This window comes from Aquarana catesbeiana, linkage group LG09 (assembly GCF_042186555.1).
Source record: "Aquarana catesbeiana isolate 2022-GZ linkage group LG09, ASM4218655v1, whole genome shotgun sequence".
Taxonomy (NCBI): domain Eukaryota; kingdom Metazoa; phylum Chordata; class Amphibia; order Anura; family Ranidae; genus Aquarana; species Aquarana catesbeiana.
Window position 1 is genome coordinate 217342605 of NC_133332.1, and position 14614 is coordinate 217357218.

Sequence of the window (14614 nt, forward strand, 5' to 3'; positions counted from 1 at the left end):
GACCCATGTACTTTTCATAATTTAATTTTTAATATTTTTCAACATTTTTGTATTTATATATGTACTTCCTCACGGAAGTCTTTGAGATTGCTTCACGTGTTTCACTTATATTTAGCGCGGTTATTTCTTTTTTATTAATTGGTGGAAGATGCCTTTGGCAGTTTGGGGGGTGCAAGCCAATCCCATGTCCTGGGTTAAAACTGCACAGACTGTGAGGTCTTCTGAGCAAGCCATGGAGGACATGGTTAGGTAGCTGGTACTGGCTAATGCACAAGCCCGCCATTAGGAGGCCCAGCAGGCCCTGGTACAAGCACAGGCCAGTCAGGAGCAGATCCTGGTGCAGACAGTCGCTGTACAACAGGAAACAAACCACTTACTAAGTGAACAGATAGCGGGATTAAAAAAGGCGGTGACCCAGCAGGCTGAAATAAAAAGTGACCACGCTGTCAGGAGTGACCCACGAAAGGCAGTACAGCGGACCCTGCAAAAGATGGCAGCCACAGACAATGTTGAATCATACCTTGCGATGTTTGAGCAGATTGCAGCAAGGGAAGGTCTGCCTGACAAAGACTGGGCAGATTTGCTGGCTCATTTCCTGACCCCAACAGGCATACTGTGACTTGGCCCCTGAATCAGCATGGGACTATAAGCTGCTGAAAGCAGAAATCCTAGCAAGGCTGGGAGTGACTGTTGCTTTAAGGGCGAACTGAGTCCGTGGCTTTAGCTTTGACATGGCTAAGCCTGCCTGTGCGCAGCTGTGCTACCTGATGCACTTGTTCCAGGACTGGCTAAAACCTCAGGAAAAGACACCCACTCAGATTGTGGAAAGAGTCGCACTGGACCGTTTTCTGCAGGGGCTGCCTAGGTAGCTCCATCAATGGGTAGCTCAGTTCGAACCGCAGTCCCTGGATGAGATGGTTACTGCTGTTGAGTGCTACAGTTGTGCGGAAAGTGTTCAGGAGGGTCCTTCTATTACAAGGGAGCTGGCCCGTTTCAGGGAGGTGTATTCCAGCGCCAAGATGGCACCTGTTGAACGCATGGTGTCTGCTCGTGTACCTGACACTGCTGCCAGGAGCACCCCAAAGTCAAATCTTCCAGAGAGTCGGCCAGGAAAGCGGGAACCCCGTGAGGTTCGCTGTTGGTCCTGCCAACAATTGGGTCATATGGCGGCCCAGTGTCCAAGGCGGGACGAGCCAATGGAATGTGACATGGCTCTATATTTGCTTTTGCCGCTGGTCCCATGAACACTCTAATGCCCCGTACACACGGTCGGATTTTCCGATGGAAAATGTCCGATCGGAGCGTGTTGTCGGAAATTCCGACCGTGTGTGGGCTCCATCGGACATTTTCCATCGGATTTTCCGACACACAAAGTTGGAGAGCAGGAGATAAAATTTTCCGACAACAAAATCCGATCGCGTCAATTCCGACCGTGTGTGGCCTGTTCCGACGCACAAAGTGCCACGCATGCTCAGAAGAAATTCCGACACGGAACAGCTCGGTCTGGTAAACTTAGCGTTCGCAATGGATACAGCACTTTCGTCACGCTGCAATGTTAAAAATGTTTTAATACAGCGCACTCTCTTCTTCTTTATAATGTGACAAGAATTAAGTAGTTTTGCTGCTCATATTCACACACACTTCTCACAAACATTTTTTTTTGTTTTTTTATTGTGATTCCCTGAATATATTGTTATTTGTCACATCTGACAGAATGTTTTTTATTTTTATTTTTTATTTTTTTTTAAGCCATTTTTGGTTTAGATTTTATGTTTGTATTTTTTCCAAGGCTGATCTTTGTTTAATGTTGTTTTTAGTTTGACTCCAGAATATTTTTGTGTGTGTTTTGTGTGTCAAGTTACCACAACACCATTGATATCTTTTATTATTTAATCTCAAGGAGATTATTTGTTGTTGGTGTCCCTTGTTAATTTCACATTGTATTTTGGAAATGTACCTGAATCCTCAACAACAAACTGTCCTTTTTGAAGTAAAACACACATAGGCAAGTATAATTCCAACAAAAATTCCTTTATTAAGGGCTCAGAACCAAACAAAGAGGGAGGCAACACTGGATCAACATGAGAAATTAGCGAAGCCTGGGACCCCCACGGCAGACATCAATTCTTGAACATCAAAATTGGTGGCCTGAGGAGTCCATATGTAAGGGAGGGCAGTCTGGTCCAGAAGTCGCAGAGATCCGGAAAGCAGCAGATGACATCTGTGCCCCCAGGCTGTGGTACCACAAGAGGCTGCATCTTTTGGCCGACCAGACTGGATACAGGGTCCTCACTTTCTGGTCTTCCTTCCACGCTTCATTCCGGGCTGTGGCTGTGTTGTTGGAGATGTGGCAGGAGGAGGAGTAGGACCTGGAGGAGGAGGAGGACTGGGAGGACCTGGAGTAGGAGGAGGAGAAGGAGGAGGAGGAGGAGGACCTGCAGGAGGAGGACCATCTGTGAGTTCGCAAAGGTGTGTCTGAGATGTAATTTGGCCCCTCATACCTTTATTAAGAGCCTCCAATATGAGCGACTCACACATGAGTTGTTGTCCCTCCTCCATCCTCTGCATTTTAGAGGCAATGAGGGCAGAATTGTCCTCCTCCACTGTGTGTCGTGCTCCCAGGGCCTCTGTAGCCCTCCAAAAGAGACCTATGGCAGCCTCCTCTAGGGCACTCCTCCTCCTGCCACTTTCTCTTTCCAGGTGTTGGGGAGGGACCGGCATATCAGGCAGGCGGCTCGGCCCAGCCACCTCCTGGCTGAGACTTCCCTGTGTATGAAAAAGGGACCTGGTTTTAGTTTTTGCATCATCAATCACAATCCTAAATTAGTACTCCAAACTAACATCTAGTTAAAATCATTGATTGGACAACCAGCAATATTTAGAGGAATGCTATACCTGGCTCAAGCTGGGCTCCTCCACATGTTGTTGCCTGGAAGGCTCAGGTTGGGCGTCAGAAGCCTCAGCTGGAGGGGAAGGAAGGAAGCGTGGAAGGAAGACTGGAGAGGGATGACCTGGGTTCAGTCTGGCCTGCCAGAAAATGCAGCCTGTCATAGTACCACATCCTGGGGACATAGATGTCATCTGCTGCTCCGGATCTCTGTGAATCCTGGACTTTCTGGCGCTCCCTTACATATGTGCTCCTCAGGCCACCAATTAAGATCTTCAAAAATGTGATGTCTGCCGTGGGGATCACCTGCTTCACAATTTCCAACAATTGATCCAGCGCTGCCTTCCTCTTTGTTTGGTTCTTGTAATGTGGGTTGTTGATCTCCAACAGACATGGCAGCTCCCTTAACATATCATTGAATAGTGACATTATCTTTTAATAAGATATCCATGTTCACTGCAAGAAACAACACAAGACAAAGCCGAATGTCAGACAAAACACTCCTAATCTTGTTACAATATTGGCCTCAATCTAGAAGCAATATAGGCACAAGTTTGTCTCTTACCTTCGTTCTTACGATCGACGCGTCCAATGCTCCTTCGTCCGCTCACAGATCGTACGTGTTATGCTTCATACACACTGCGCATGCGTGTAACTCCGCCCACCCCTGACGTTCTTTCTAGTCTATTCCCCGCCCCTTTTCGTTCGGCGCAGTGGGTGAAGAGCACATGGCGGAGTCAGAGCAGGTGCGTGCTAATTATAGCAACAAGGAGGAGGAAAGCCCGGATCCGGACACGTCCCGATCCAGAAGGATTTTTGGGCTGGAGCACCCCTCCTCCTCCTCATTACCTCCTATTTAGTGGCCACCAGTGATTAGGATGTATCCCTTTCAGTTCTCCCACATAGAGGAGTTCAGCTCCCATGGTTGAGACAGAGGATCTTCCATTCTATTACTAGTGTAGGACCCACTAATTCGGGGTACTTTGTCGCAGTAAGTGGGCTTAGCACTATATGACCATATAGTGTGACCAAACCCCCATATTTTTTGAATATGTTCAGGTGTTCAGGTGTTTTTAACTAGCCCTGCAGGAAATGTCATTCTTGTATGTGTGCGCTGTAAAATATTTTGTACCGATCCAGAAGGAGACGATTTAAGGCCACAAATATGTCCTTTGGGGAGATGTTGGAGATGGTGGACATCATGAAGAAAGCCGACTATGACGGGAAGTATGGGCCTTACCCCATCCCCAATATCAGAAAGGCCAAGATCATGGCGAAAGTGATCAAAAGTCTGCACAGGAATTTCGGGGTACGATGATCGAAAGATCAGCTCAGGAAGCGGTGGTCGGACCTAAAATTAAGAGAGCCCGAGCAGTACCGAAAGATCCGGAGAGTGCTGCAAAAAAGTAAGTAGTTGTGCTGTGTTCCTATTCTTTTTGTCTTTATTACGTTCGTGCTGCTCCATATGCTTTTCTTAATTGTACAGTTTCAAATGTCAATTTTAATGTTCATGGGCCCATTATTTGTTCGTATCAAACATTTTTTTTTTTCGCCCTCTAAAACACCATTGTTTAGGCCATATGCATTTTCCTACATTTTTTAGGGCCTACTTGGATACAAAATATTTGGTTGTGTAGATGGGTTTGTTACTAGAATGAAATGCAAACTAGATTCTGTGTAAGGAGAGGACATTCAGCAGCTGTTTTCACATCTGGACACTGGAGCACTAGTGTGGGACACAAGAACACCATTTTTATTGGGGGGGGGGCACACAGGTGCTCAAGTGTATACTATAGGGGGGTCTCCATCTGTGAAGCTTGGACTAAACAGGTAAAGTATTGCAGGTTGACAAAGGACAATAAAAAAGCGACATCTTTGAACTCTGCTAAAATTGACAATTGTACCCCTCTTCCAAGCAATGTTTCCTATTTATAGTTCTGCCATCAAATCACTGTGTGCTAATTATACCCTTTTTGTTTTACATAGGGGAGAAAAGACTCGGAGGACACCCCTTATCCGAGGAGACCAGAGACCCCCCCACCTGTGAAAGAAGGTGAAATACCCCCAACCCAAGTGGAGCAGGAGGAGGAAGAAGATGTGGTTGAAATTGGCACCACAACAGGTGAGTGTCTGCGACCACAGACTCAGGTAAGAGATGGATGCTGGCAGATTTTTGATACCTGTTTTTGTTTGTTTTCTCTCTTTTTAGGTGATCGTGTTGTTAGGGATCGAGATCCGTTCACATCAGAAAGTGCCCAGATGCTGATCGGGGAGATCATGGGGTGTAATTTAGAATTGGAGAACCTCAAGTCAAAAATCAATGATGTGATTAAAAAAAATAATAACATCATTGATGTTTTGGGGCGAATTTAATACCCCACAAAATCACTTTGGTTTGGTACAATATTTAAAATATCTTTGAAATGTTTTGAAAAGCCAAATTTGGAGGATGCACACAGTGTGCCAACATGTGCTATCTGCCATCACGGGAGATCAATGGACGCATTTTGGGGGTGCAACGCCTTCCTCAATAATAAAGTAGCGGTGAGGAAGGGCTTGCTCCCCCAAAACACGTCCCTTGATCCCCCGTGATGGCAGGTCGCACATGTTGACATTCGTAAATTGGTGTGCATCTTCCAAATTTGGCTTTTCAAGGGGTGATTTGACCCCATCTGAACGCAATATCAAACACAGTTCCTAAATACTCATGTCTGATATTGCCTTCAGGTTTTACCATATGTGAACTTTGTAAGTTCAAGTTTTTTGTCTTTCTTGTTGGTTTTACACAGGCCTGTTTTATCATAAATGGACATTTCTATTTTTGATAATGCCACCCCAAAAATTGTTATACAACAAACATGTTGGTTTGTTCTAAAAACCGTTTCTAAATGCACATGTGATTGTGCAGGTATTAAAAAGTTTGTTAATCAAGAATGTGTGGATTATTGTCTCAACGCGACAACATTTTGTGGTGATGTAATTGCTGTTTTCGTAAAAAATGGTGGTTATTTCCTAAGGGCAAATCCTCTTTGCACTACAAGAGCATTTTCATTGCAGTTTCAAGAGCACTTGTACTATAAAAAGTGTATACGCCTTTAGTAAATAACAGCCAACAGTGCTTTGTATAAGGTTACACAATCACACCATTTTCAGGACTCCACACATTGCTGTTAGGGTCAGCTAAAACAAACACAAGCAGTAAATGTCCACAAAGAATTTCTTTTTTTTTTTATTGGAAAAAGGCTTCACAAATTTGAAGGCATATTGATGGCCCCCCTACCCGCAAAGAACTCCAGGTATTGTAACCGGACATCACGGGCACTCAGGGAGGGCGCCGTCAGTGTTTCAGGTATCACTCCGGCCTCAGGCCCAACTGAGCCAGCATAGTTGGCCGAATGTTTCCTTAAAAAGTTATGGAGAATACAGCACGCCAGTATAATATGGTTCAGTTTATACTCCGCCATATGGATAGGTGTCAGAAATAGGCGGAACCGGCTGGCCAGGATTCCAAATGTGTTCTCCACCACTCTTCGGGCTCTGGCCAGCCGGTAATTAAAAGCCCTCTGTTCCGGGGTGAGGGTCCTCATCGGGAATGGCCGCATCAGGTGATCCCCCAGCGCAAACGCTTCATCAGCAACGAACACGAATGGGAGTCCTTCCACATTGTCCTCTGGAGCTGGCAAGTCCAAGCTGCCATTTTGGAGACGCCTGTAGAACTCCGTCTGGGCGATGACTCCACCATCGGACATCCGGCCATTCTTCCCCACGTCCACATACAAGAAGTCGTAATTAGCCGACACCACCGCCAACATCACAATACTATTGCACCCCTTATAGTTGAAATAGTACGACCCCGAGTTGGGTGGTGGGATGATGTGGACATGTTTCCCATCAATTGCCCCTCCGCAGTTAGGAAAGTCCCACCGCTGGGCAAAGTGGGAGGCCACAGTCTGCCATTCCTGTGGCGTGGAAGGAAACTGTTGAGGAAAACAAAAATAAATTAATATTTTTGCACAGAAACATGGCAAGCAGATTAAGCACAAACATTCTGGGGCAACCTCCAGATAGCATTTATTAAGGGGAATTTAACAACTTCAAAATATAAGGTACACCTATCATATTCCCCCCCCCCCCCCCCCCTTCTCATGGGCCATTTCGAACATTATGGGGGGTGTGGAAATCTTGGACAGGTAACCCTCTTCACTTCATTGAGAGATGAATGCCTAAATACAGGGTATTACTTGGAACAGCCCCTCAGTTACACTATTGGCAGCCCGCTGGACAGGTAAGAAGTGTCCAAATACAAAGATATAAATACACATTGTACACATTTGAGCACATTTGAACATTCTGCTATTACCTGACTCAAGATAATAATAGTATCTTAAAAATTCAAACAGTACCATTGGAAAGTATACAGGCAGGCCCTTGCACTACATGCTTTGGGGAATTCATCCATAAATCAGAGCACAAAAGAGATGGGTATAGTGTGTATGGGTTTGACAAAGTCAGCAGATAGATGATTGAGGATAGATAGAGAATTGGGATCAGCTGACTTAGCAGTTGGGGGAGGGAGGGTTACTAAAAATGATTTGGGGACACCACAAAAAATAAGCCTCTGCCACTCTGCCAGAATTTAAAGCTAAAATAACATTTCTAAACATTTTAGGGGGTGTTTGGGGTAAAGCACTACTATGGAGCTGATAAAATACATTGTTAAGTGACTACATGAGGTGAATATAGGGCCAGGAGAGACCATGCTGGGGAGGTTAGTGAAGGACAATCTGTATGAAGGACCTAAAAAATTAATTACATAAAAATCCAGCATGCATGAGGACAAAGGGGACATTCACAGCATATTCCAATCATGGTAATTAGGGAACGAGGAAAGAAATACAATATATTAGCAAACATTAAATACAATAAAATGTGATATTAAAGGATAAAAATCTTACCTTCATGTACTCCTTCTGCAGGACCTGGATGATGGCAGAACAGGTCTCTGGGATGATGATACCCAGAGCCTGGGGGGAGATGCCTGTGGAGAACTTCAAGTCCTGCAGACTTCTCCCTGTCGCCAAATACCGCAGGGTAGCGACCAACCTCTGCTCCGGAGTGATGGCTTGCCTCATGCAGGTATCCTGCCTGCTAATATAAGGGATCAGCGAAGCCAACAGACGGTGAAACACGGGGTCCGTCATCCTGAGAAAGTTCCTGAAATCATCAGGATTATTCTCACGGATCTCACGGATCTCACGGAGCAAAGGCATATGAGAGAACTGGTCACGCTGAAGCAACCAATTCTTGGTCCATGAACTCCTCCCCACCCTGTTCATGGACTGGACTTGTGTCAAGGTCAGGACCCCAACACCAAGCCCCCGCACAGCACGAACTCTACGAGGAGTACGCATACGCAACATGGCTAGAAAACGGTCGGCTGCTCAGAATGAAGTAACAGAACGCACTGAAGAACAGCAAAGCCTGTGAAGAGCGACCTGAAAAACAGTAACGAATGAACAAGAATACAATGACTAAGTCACGCGGAACTTGCTTTCACGCACTGAAGAGCAGATACAAACCCACAAGCACAAACTGAACGGCAGAAAACGATCTGAAAACCACGAGTCTGAAAAAGCGCGAATCGTCTCTCACCAAACTTTTACTAACACGAGATTATCAAAAGGAGCCCAAAGGGTGCCGCGCTTGGTTCTGAACTGGCCTTTTCTAGTCTCGTCGTACATGCTTGACGTCACCGCGTTCTTGGCGATCGGAAATTCCGACAACTTTGTGCGACCGTGTGTATGCAAAACAAGTTTGAGCCAACATCCGTCGGAAAAAAACCTAGGATTTTGTTGTCGGAATGTCCGCACAAAGTCCGACCGTGTGTACGGGGCATAAGCCCGCTTGAGGGTGTGGTGCAGGTTAATGAATGCGGTTGTAGCGCTTCTTGACTCAGGGAGTGGGGTTACCCTGCTACCATCGGACAGGTTGCGGGGAAAGCTGATACCCAGGAAAAAGATTAGTTTACAACAGCAGGAACTGCTACACTGAGAGTTGGGGTAATCCCGCCGTTACCTCATGATTTGCTAATTGGGTGAGACTGCCCCCTATTTTGGGACTTGTGTGAACAAAAGTTCAAAGTTTCAGGGGCCCCCATGTGAAGTGTTTAATACTGTTAATACTGTGTTGCAGGAGGTAAACAGTAAAGAAATATGTCAGGTGCTGACCTAGATCCCCAGGAGGTGGTTGCAGGATTGGAGAAGGAGAGTTCTCCCTCTGAGCCTGACTTGTCATATCTTGGGTGCTCCCCGAGATGATTTCCTTGGTGCTCAAAGGAAGGACTCCACTTTCATCCCCGCCGGGGAACAGGTCACACCGTTGAGTGGTGAGCCAAAGCATCCTGGGGAAGAGATGCGCTCCCCCCCCCCGAATTGCTGCGAATCATACACTCTCTACATACACAATCTACGCTACAGGATAGCCAAGAGTCGCAAAGTATTTAAACGTGGGCACAAACAATTAGCAAAGACCTAGAGGGGGTTGCCATCCGGTCTGCCAGGGTCCGAGAGTCTAAACCTGGGGATCAAGTGCTGGTGGTTGGGCCTACTGTGGAGAGCAAATGTCTCACGGAGGGACAGGAACCCTCTGAGATAGATAGTAGAAAAGGTCGGCGCTGTTCTCAGTGGTAATGAGGGTAGAATCTGTGCTGGTGACTTTACCGCTGATACTACCAGACGACCACATTGAGGACTGTTTGGCTGATTTTGAAAACATGGCATCATTTAAAAGATGGCCCAGAAACTGCTGGGCTGAATTAGTGCAACTGCCACTCACAGAGGAGTACCAGAATGTATACTACCTATTGGGACTGAATAGAAATGACTATGATAGGTTTACAGCAGCAATCCAGTCTAGAGATGCTGTGGATTCAGAGTAGGGTGGGGGAATAGACCTGGGAGCGTGCATTGGAAAAAGGATGCCCTTTCCTGGGCATATGGCCATTGTGGTATAAATTGTCCAGCCCTGGGCCTAGAATGGGGGGGGGGATATGTGGAGAGTCAGCCTGGGAGGGGTTAATGAAACATGGCAAGTACTTCCCTTTCAGGCCTGCTTATTAGGCACCTGGTCAGAGAGGCTGAGGGGAATGGCTGTTTAGCTAGCCTGAATGAGTGACAGATGCCTCTTTAAAACCATTCCACTGCTGCTTTCTACAGATGAAATTCCCGGCTTCCAGCAGACTTCCAAGACATATAAGACAAAAAGGAAAACAAAACCATTGCGCAGGTAACGTGACAAAGTGATCCCTATGTAGTTAGGGTGAATGTTGCGTCACCAGACACATGACCTTGAAAAAGTCACGTGTCTGGTGACGCAACGCGTCGGGAGGAGGAGCCTGTGACGTTTCCAGCAGTGTGTGTGTGTGCACTGGTGGTGGATGAGGAGTCTCCAGCGGCACGCTGTATGCAGCTGATCATTTTATATGCAAACGTATCTACGGGGAAGTGTGAGTGAGGTTCACCCTAACTACATAGGGATCACTTTGTCACGTTACCTGCGCAATGGTTTTGTTTTCCTTTTTGTCTTATATGTCTTGGAAGTCTGCTGGAAGCCGGGAATTTCATCTGTAGAAGGCAGCAGTGGAATGGTTTAAAAGAAGCATCTGTCACTCATTCAGGCATGATTATCTAGTCCCGCAAATCTATTGTTAGGAATTTTTCTGGTGTGCACTAAGTGGATTTTATTTATTATTTTGTGTGAATTAATTCAGTATTTTTCACCAAAGAACTTTTTTTTAATTATTATGTATTTCACTGTATTTTTGTCAGCTCACCAATTTGTTATTTACTTATTTGATGGTACACGGTGCAATATTATTAGGTTAATATCAGCACAATTATTCATTTTAATTCTCTTGATTTCTCTGAGTTTAGTTCTGCTTTAACCCGTTGTTGCTGCCCACAGGCAAATATGCGGCCTCTAGGCAGGTGGGCCTTGTCACCGGGAGGCCGCATATTTGTGTGAATTGGGGCAAATAGAGCTGTGCCAAGAGCGAGTGCCCTGCGTGCTCTTGGCACGGTTACCGACGGCTAACGGAAAGTACCTGATCGCTGCTTGCGAACAGGAGCTTTCTGATCATGTGACCGCCATGACAGCCAATCACGGCGGTCACATGATCACAAACCCTACCCCACCTCCCTGCATCCTAAACCTCTTAAAGGGGCAGGAGGCGCCAAGTGGTTAAGGGCATGCGCACACTGCCTGCACACTAAACCGCAGAGGTTTAGTGTGTGGACAGCTCTCCGTTCCGGCTGCAGCAAGCTGGCGGTAGGGGAGGTTTGATGCACGTTTTACTGCATTACACAGCTCCCTCTTTTCCTTTTTTTTGTACCAACTTTACTTAAAGTGCACAAAAGACACTTCATTCATGTCACTGTACACCGGTGCGCTGTGCTGCTGTACAGTGAAACGCAATCCCTTCCTGTTCGCTGCCATAAAATGCAGCATGTTTGCACTTTATTGCAGTTAAGTGCACCACACCAATGGGGTGCGTTGGAATGTAAACAGGACACACGGAAAACAATTGTTTTCTGTGTGTCTTAGCGGTGACCTGCATTTATCCAGTGTGGTATAATGCAGGTCCTTGCACTATATGTGTACAGGACCTAAGTGCTTTTCAAAACAGTTCCATTCAAGGCATTCTGTGAATAACTGTCGCAGCTGCTTGTGCTCTCAACCTTTCCTTCAAATGTGTAGCACCATGGCAACCGCAGATCAAACAGAGGCTACAATGGCAGCTTCCTTGGCTGCACAAGATAAGGAAGGGTTAGTTCTGTTTTAAGGTCATACAATGCTGCCCCTGTGGGTGCGGTCACATGGTCACTTACACCTGTAGTTCTCCACCTTTTTGAGACCAGGGCCTCATCCCTTTAAAAACCGAACACATATGAATTACACAGGTTCTGTGGCTGATTAAGGTGGTAATTAAACTCACTTAGTGCCTTATCTGCTTTAAATTAGCCTCAGAACCTGTGTAATTCAGATGTTTTCGGGTTTCAAGGGATGAGGTGGCAACCCTACCAGGGCCCCAAAATTGTTCCTAAACCTTCCATGCGCCAACGGTAAAGAATACAGTTTATATTCACTCGCTGAAAGTATGGGAATGCAAAACATGTATTGAAATAGTGGCAGGCTCTGAAAGAAGATGGGTGTCCTAGTGGGGGGATGGGGATTGTGGAGAGGAACGCTTCATTTTAAACAGTATCTTTATTGTAACAAAAGATAACAATTTACAAATAAAATAAATGCATAGGAAATGTCAAATATGCTTGACTATCTTACCAACGTTATCTCTTAACAGACATCTCATATATATTATACTACATGCCGAGAGACGCATTTACACATATATCAGAAAAGATATTAATAATAATCATGGTACATTGTTGACATATGTTTTCTCAACACTTAGTCTCCATTAGATAACAGATATGATGATGGAGGGCAATATACAGGTACAAAAAGAAAGGTTCGCCTTGCTAAATAAGGGTTTCTGCATTTTGTATCCACCTATCCTCAGTATTTTGATGGACATCCTCTGTGCTTATATATGAGTTTTTTATATGGTAAGCTAATATTCACCTCTGCTACCCATGTACTGAACTCAGGTGAATTAGTTCTCATCCATTGTCTTTCCAGTACTTTCCATGCAGAAAAAAGTGTTTCATTTAGGAAGATTTTAGTGAATTTATCCATATCTGGTTCTGGGTATATCCCTAGTAGGCAAGGTTTGGGGTGCAGTTTAACCACTTCCCGCCCGGCCTATAGCAGATTGACGGCGGGGCGGTGGTTGTGTTATCCTGACTGGGCGTCATATGACGTCCAGCACGATAACCCCCTAGCGCGCCCATCGGGGACGGCGTGTGTCTCTCGGATACAGCGCTTCCCCGATCACGGTAAACAGCCATTGAATTTGGCTGTTTACCACGTGATCGGCTGTGTCAAAGTCACAGCCGATCACATGTCATAACAAACTCGGCAGTGCGCTCTGTGCGCGCCGCCGGAGGAGTGCAGGGCAGAGATCGAGGAAGGCGGGTGTCCCTTGGACACAGCGCTTCCCTGATCAGGGTAAACAGCCAATGAAATTTGAGTGAAAAGTGTCCAATCACAGCCGGTCACAAATGTAAACACAGAGGAGCAGTTACCATCTGATCTCTGCTCTCTCCTCACACACCGATCATGTAAGGAGAGAGCAGGGATCAGTAAGTGAGATTGTCTATTACAGTGTATTGTCTGTATACCACAGTGCACAACATGACCCCCCCCCCCCAATAAAGAGGACCTGTCACACAGCCCAGCCCATCAATCAGCTCAGCCAATCAATCAGCCCATCTATCAATCAGCCCATCTGTCAATCATCTGTCACAGGCCCACCGCAATCAGTACCGCCATTGGTACCACCACACAGGCTACCAGTACCGCCATCGGTACCACCGCCAGTCCTGCCATCGGTACCGCCATCAGACCCACCATCTATACCACCACACAGGCCCGCCACACAGGCCTGCTACCAGTACCTCCACCTGTACCGCCACCACCACCCGTACCGCTACCTGTACCGCCATCAGTACCACCACCACCCGTACCGCCACCTGTACCACCATTGGTACCGCCACACAGGCCCGCCACTAATACCACATCGGTACCACCACTACCACCAGCAGTACCATTACATATTACAGCGGGGAGCTCCCATCATCCGATTCTGGTTCGGAATATGAGCCAGTGGAGGATAGTGGATCGGAGTCTGAGTCCTCGGAGGAAACCGTCCCTCCCAAAAGAATGAGATCAGGACCGAGATCAGGACCAAGATCAGGAGATCTGCCCACCACCAGCAGTGCCAGACCCCAGGAAGAGGAGCCCAGTACAAGTACTGGAATCACACGTCCAACCCGAAGAACCCAGCCCCAGTCCTACCTTCCCGATGCCCTGGCAAACCCCTTATGGTTGCCTGCCAACTCAGGATCCGCTATCATCCCCCCTTTCACTGCACAGCCAGGTGTGCAGCCCGACACTACAAATTTTTCTCAATTTGATTATTTGTGTTTATTTTTCCCACAAGATTTGCTGCAGAATATGGTGGATCAAACTAACCTGTATGCATCCCAATTTATTGCTGCCAACCCCAATTCTTCCTATGCCCGCATGTTCCAGTGGCGACGCTTAACACTGGATGAATTTAAATTGTTTTGGGGCCTTACGTTTAATATGGGGCTTACAAGAAAGAACGAAGTCCATGCATATTGGTCCACCAACCCCATCCACCACATGCCCATATATTCCACTGTCATGTCCAGGACAATATACAACATGATTATGCGTTTTCTCCACTTCAATGACAATTCACAGTGCCCTCCCTGAGATCATCCCAACCACGACAAATTGTACAAGATACACCCCCAATCAGTTCCTTTTCCCAGCGATTTAGAGACGTTTTTATCCCAGACCAAAAAATTTAAGATATTGCTGCCTGTAATGACCCATGACATTATGGACAATGTTTATTCCTGCAGCTTGGACCAATACTTTGGTTGTGTTGACCATATATCTGCCTGCTGCCTCTACTGACTTTGGACAGTATTTCTAACAGGACACCTCTGCCTGCTACCCGGACCTGTGCTTTGGCTGTGCTCTGGCTGTGCTGACAGTATCTCTGCCTGTACGAACTAT